We start from the raw sequence: 6,451 nt of genomic DNA, 5'->3' as shown, positions 1-6,451 counted from the left end.
CTCCTGTGGATTTGGTTTCATTTTCCTCAGCTTCAGCTTGAACTTGCATATGAGTAATTGGTGGTCTGTTCTACAATCAGCCCCTGGCCTAGTTTTCACAGCTGATTTTGAGCTTCTCCAGCGGTTCCTTCCGCAGATGTAGTCGATCTGATTCCTATGCATACCATCAGGTGAAGTCCATGTGTATAACCTGAGTTTATGTCTCTTATAAACGCATTATACATGGAGAAAAAAAAATAGAATTTGTTAATGATTTTATCTTGCTCAGATCCTCAATCCACACTCTGGGCACCATCAGTTAGAAAATTACAACAGATTGCACCGTGAAAACTTACTATCAAGGGCCACTCCAGAGTGTTAAAGAGCAACAATGTCAGTCTAGAGACTAAGGTCCACCTGATCTAGGACCTGGCCTTCTCAATTGTTTGCTATGAATCAGATAGCTGGACAGTGACTAAGGATGACAGAAGAAGTGATACTTTTAAGTTGTGTTACAGGAAAAGAGTACTGAGCATACCATGGACTTCTAAGAGAACAAACAGGTTATCCTGAGGAAGGTGAAAGCAGGTTGCTTCTTGGAGACAAGGATTTTTCAATTCTGTCTCACATTCTTTGGGCACAAGGCCATAAGTGATCAGTTCTTGGAGGATATAATGCTTGGAAAGGTGTAGGGTCAGTACAGGGGAGAAACACCCTGGATGCGGTGAATTAACACAGTGATTGTGACAATAGGATATCATGTGTGTCAGAGATGGTGAGGTTGACTCAGGATAGGGCAAAGTACTGGCCCAAGCTCATTGTTTATAGAATCACTATGAGTCCTAGCTGGCTCTACTGGGACCTAACTGCAACAAGAAGATACAATATATAAACACTTATACACAAATATTTACATATACATATGTTGTTGTTGTTGTTAAGTGCTGTCAAGTCGTAGGCAATTCATAGTGACCCTATGAACGAAAGTCCGCAACACTTGTGTGACTTTTATCCTTTCTCCAGGTTCACAGGGTTTCCAGAGGAAAGCTATTACAGAAGTAGATGCCACTACTGCCTCCAAGCTTGTTTTAATCAGGGAACTCCACCAAACACTGTTTGTCAAAGGTAACCATTAACGCATTTGACAAATCAGTATCACAGTGTTCAGCTTCTTAGCAACCACAAGTTACTGCTGTATGGCAAATGGACACTCTTGCCAGATAAACTGGGGGTCTCTGGCCCAGAGTTTGCCAGCATTTGCGTACCAGAATAGTAAAATACAGAAATGTCGGGCCACACCTGCAGAGGAAAAGTGACTTAGTTTCAGCTGGACCAACCTCTGGCTTCTTGAGGAAAGGCAGGTATGAAACGCTCCGAGCTCTGTGGCATATACATATACATATACATATACACACATATATATACACATACACACACATACATATATACATATATATATATATAAAATTTTCTGCATAGGCTAATATAATTTGTAAAGTAAATAGTGAAATGGGAATCCTTGAATTAATTTCATAATTGCCTAACCATTGTCATTGCATGTAGTTGAGGAATTCCCTGAGAATTTAAATTTTTCACATTCATCTTTACTTTTCATAATAACCATGGGCATAAATGCATATACAAGTACATCAGAAGAGACACTTTTGGAAGAAGCGCTTTCTATTATAACTTGTCCTTAAGTGTTATATGGAATACCAGTAATATGATTAATGTTTCATTTTTTAAGAAATTCTTCTGTTTTCTTAAGATTATGAGTAGGAGCATTATCAATTATACTTGATGGAAGACCCCTCACATTAAAAGTTTCAAATAAATGTTGAATTATATACTTTGATTTTTCTACTGATAAAGCCTGTTGCAATCCTGAAAAAGTATCAATAGTACAGTGAACATACTGTAGCTTCCCACATGAATATGAGTAACATCATTTGCCATAATATGTTTCATCTGTTACTTCTAGAATTGACTTCTTTTTTATAAGGTGGTACACTAATGGGACCACATTGAGGACACCTTTACATAATTTCTCAAACTTGTTGCTGTGTAATTCCAAATTTTTTCATCATTCCATTGACATTTAAGTAAGTATGGGGATGAAAATATTAATGACTTTAATATTTCCTATCAATAGTTGATCTATTTTATCATTTAGTTGGGACATTGACCTGGAAGGCCAGAATGATCTCAAATATGAGTGATACATATATAGGAATTTCTTGTTGATGTACTAAAAGTTGCAACATGGTAAATAACATACAAATATTCATATCTCTAGAAGGAATATATACTGTTTATATGTTTCTAACAGTAAACTCAGCATATTGTAAATCAGTAACTATATTCAAAGGATAGTTTTTATCTTTCCATAACAATAGTGTAAAATTCAGTATGTTGAACAGAAGTGAAGTTAGTTTTAACTACTTTATTATCTTTACCATTAGTATAGCCTGCATAACCCATCTTATTTGCATTTCTATAATAAGTACCTGCACAAAGGTGAAGTTTTTACTTTAGTTGGTAATATCCAATTAGTCCATTTTATAAATTGTAATTGTTTATCTAAGGGATAAGAATTAGAGATTTTTCTGATATAATTTACAACAGCTTCCTGCCAGTAATCTGATATTTTCCATAAATTATTTATCTGTGAAGATGTGAAAGGTACCATAATTTCCTATGGGTCAGAAGCCATTAATTGACGTAGTCTCAGCCGAATTTTAAGGATTAGATCACAGATTTTTTCAATAAACATAACTAATTTTTCACCACATTTATTTCCCCAAAACATCGACTCTTTTTTTTTTCAAAATATCCATTCTATAATTTTATTTTCTTGATATATTATTCCAGTGGGAGAGTGTAATGAATAAATAACAATCAATTTTACAAGTTTATTTAAATTTATGTGACCTAATTGAACTTCATGTATATTTTGTTCTATAATTTTTAATTCCTTTCCTCCTTCAGGCATAAGTTTTCTAGAACTTTGAATATCTCAAGGACCTTCTAAGATTTTGAATAAATTTGGTAACATATATATAGAAATACCTAAATTAGGTCATAACCAATTAATATCACCCAATAATTTTTTAAAATAATTAAGAGTATGCAGTGTCTCTTCATATTTGTGGTTTTTTGAGGAATAATTTTTGATCTTTCTAATAGGGATCCTAAGTATTTACAAGGCTCAGTGGTTTGTACTTTCTCAGCTGTTATTTGTAATCCATATCCCTGAAGTTTTTCTGTAGTATTATATAAAGATTGCAATGCATTAGAATCAGAACAAGAGAACAATATATCACTAATATAATGAATAATTTTCTTAAAATCTCTAATGGCTGATTTACAAAGTTCTGGCACATAGTCAGACTGTTCAACATTTCATGGGGGAGAGTTTTCCATAAATATCTTTTAGCAGGTTTATGATAGTCACTCCGTGTTTCTTTTTTCCTAACCCTCTCCCTGGAATATAATTCATATTTAACATCATATTTTTTTCTGGAGTTGAAATAGTGGATATTTGTAATATTGCTCCCCACTGAGTTAATAAATCTCTGTCCCATAGAATAACTGAAATGTCAGCTACAAAAGCTTGCAATTTACCCCTTTGACCTTCTGGTCCTTCACATTCTAAAACGTATTCACTTTGTTTGACTCCACTCTTAGTACCAATTTAAGTAAAAGAAGAGACACATATATTAATGCTAATTCTGAGGGGCCAGTGATGAGTACCTACGATTGAAACACCAGCCTCAGTATCAATCAAGCCTTGTAATTTATGCCTTTTAATTATAACAATCATTTATGGTCCTTTATCATTAATACTGGTATTGAAATATATATTTGATCCTGTACTGCCAAAACCTCCTTGACTTTTTATAGGGGCAGCCTTGTGCTTAATATATGGCAACAATAATAATTGAGCAATTCTTTAACTTTTAGTAAATTCTGAGGCTAATAGATACCATTATACTTATTTCTCCTTCATAATCAGAATCAATAATACCCAGATGAGCAAAGATATATTTACTAGTTAAATTACTTCTTCCAATAATTAATCCAACATTTTTCTGGAATTTGTCCAAAGATATTAGTTGGTATCTCATAAATTCTCAATTCTAGTATAAGAGTAATATTATCAGGAAGAATTGTATCTAATGTGGCACTTTCTGGGATGACATGAAATAAGTTCAAGGTATGCTGTCGCTGTTCACAGCAGGATAGACTTTGCTCACAGGATACTATTGGCATCTACCATTGTTTCCTGTGGGACTCCAAGCTGACAGGCTCCCTCTGAAGATTCCTGACCCAATCTTGTTACCTTATTTGTCAAATATCTATATTCATTAGTCCAATAACATCCTTCTCCACCTTTTCTAGAAAGCCCCAGAGGCTTCCCCCCCTCCCCGCCGGTTACATTCCTACTCTCCCCTCTATCTTCATGACAATCCCTTTTCAAATGTCCTAATTTTCCACAGTTGTAACATTTGGTCTGAGACAAATTTAAAGTTCCTTTTAAAGCAGTTTGGTTTCTTAGCACTTAAGAAAGTCCAGCTTTTCTTTATTTTACAGGTAGTTAATTGAGGGTATAAATTTTCTCTTTATATACACTCTGAGAACTAAGTTGCATTTTCTCTCTTATATGCTTCTAAACTTCTAGGTCATCTTATCTATGCAACTGTGAAAGACTGGTTGTGTCTTTAACTTTGGTATTCTGGACTATCAAAGATAAAGAGACTGGTCAGCTTTCAAATTAATATATTTTAAATATAAATTGACTATAAAAGCTGCAGCTGAAAAAATCTTAATAAGCATAAAATCTCTGAATTAATAAACCTTTATTAAGAAAAAAAACCCCACCCTGCCTTTGAAAGCTGGCCAGTCTCTTTAACTTTGGTATTCTGGATTACCAAAGATAAAGAAACCAGCCAGTTTTCAAAGGTAGGGTTTTGTTTGTTGTTTTTTTTTATAAAGGTTTATTAATTCAGAGATTTTATGCTTATTAAGATTTTTTCAGCTGCAGCTTTTATAGTCAATTTATATTTAAAATATGTTAATCTATCTTTACTCTATAGCTTATTCTTTGCTTAATCTTCCAAATAAAGATTTTTCTTTACTTATTTTACTAAAATTATCAAAATATAAGAGCTCTAAACTGTTATTACACTAAACTTCATAAAATGACAACAAAGAAACAACAATAACAAACTTAAACAAAACAATCAACCCAAACACAGGTTTCAGCTTTGAGCCTTAGAACCCTTTTCTTTTTCTTTTTTCTCTTTCTAAACCATGTTTTAAATTGTAAATAATTTCCTGGGAAGAGAATTGTTTGTGTCAACACATGCCAATTAAGAGAAAATAATGATTCAGGACTGCATTCTCTTAGGACTATATCTAAAGATGGCATAGGCTGTTTGCTGCCCTTAGCTTTAACCTTCTTTAATATAATATTACTTAATTAATATTCATGCAAAGATCCAGCAATCTCTCTTTGCAAAATTATTTCATTATGAGTCTAGTTCCTGCACAAACAATGTTACTATTCTTATCACAGTCCATACTGGCTGAAAATCAATAGGATTTTGTTCTCCTTTTTTTATGTAATCTTCATAAATTTCTAATAACATTATGTTGTTGTTGTTGTTATGTGCCATCGAGTCACTTTTGACTCATAGTGACCCTATGTACAAGAGCCCTAAACCCTGCTCATCCTGTGCAACCTCACTGTCTCCAACACACTAAATCCCACTACCCTAAACCAAAAGGGTCTTCCTCTCCTGCTCCATCCCTCCACTCCCCAAAACATCATTTCCTTCTCCATAGACCAGTCCCTCCTTGCAATAGGCCCAAAGTATGTCAGATGAACTTTCAGAATCCTTGACTCCAAGGAGCATTCCGGCTTCACCTTCTCTAGGACAAACCTGTTTGTTCTCCTAGAAGCCCATGGTATATTCAACACTCTTCTCCAGCACCACAACTCAAAGGTATCAATTCTCTTTCTACCGTCCCTAGTCACTGTCCAACTCTCTGATGCATAGCATCATGCCAAGTTTATAAATTTAACTGTGCAAAACCTACTGGCTTAAACAACTGCAAAAAAAATTTTTCTTTCACCTTTACTCCTGAATTCCTAAGCAATTCCTTTAAGAGAGAAATATATCAAGTTACAAAGGATGGGGCATCCCCTATAACTCTTTTTTTACTTCTACCTCTGAAGGTTTTTTATCCACTTACTTAAGAGGGTGGAAAAAGTCCCCATGTGTGGGTTTTGGTTTGTTTTTTTTCTACTTCTTCCCCTAAATTTCTCCTTCAAGAATGAGGAATTCCCGTGGGTTTTTTTCTATTTTTACCTCTAAATTTCTAGCAAAATTCAGGATTTGATAATTTCTTCCTTACCCTGCCTTTAATGTTCCCAAAAGTTTCACTAACCCTGAGTGAATTTCCTTTT

This window comes from Elephantulus edwardii, unplaced genomic scaffold (genome assembly GCF_000299155.1).
Source record: "Elephantulus edwardii isolate Elephantulus edwardi_28Jun2011 unplaced genomic scaffold, EleEdw1.0 scaffold00172, whole genome shotgun sequence".
Lineage (NCBI taxonomy): Eukaryota > Metazoa > Chordata > Mammalia > Macroscelidea > Macroscelididae > Elephantulus > Elephantulus edwardii.
This window is presented reverse-complemented; position numbering follows the sequence as displayed.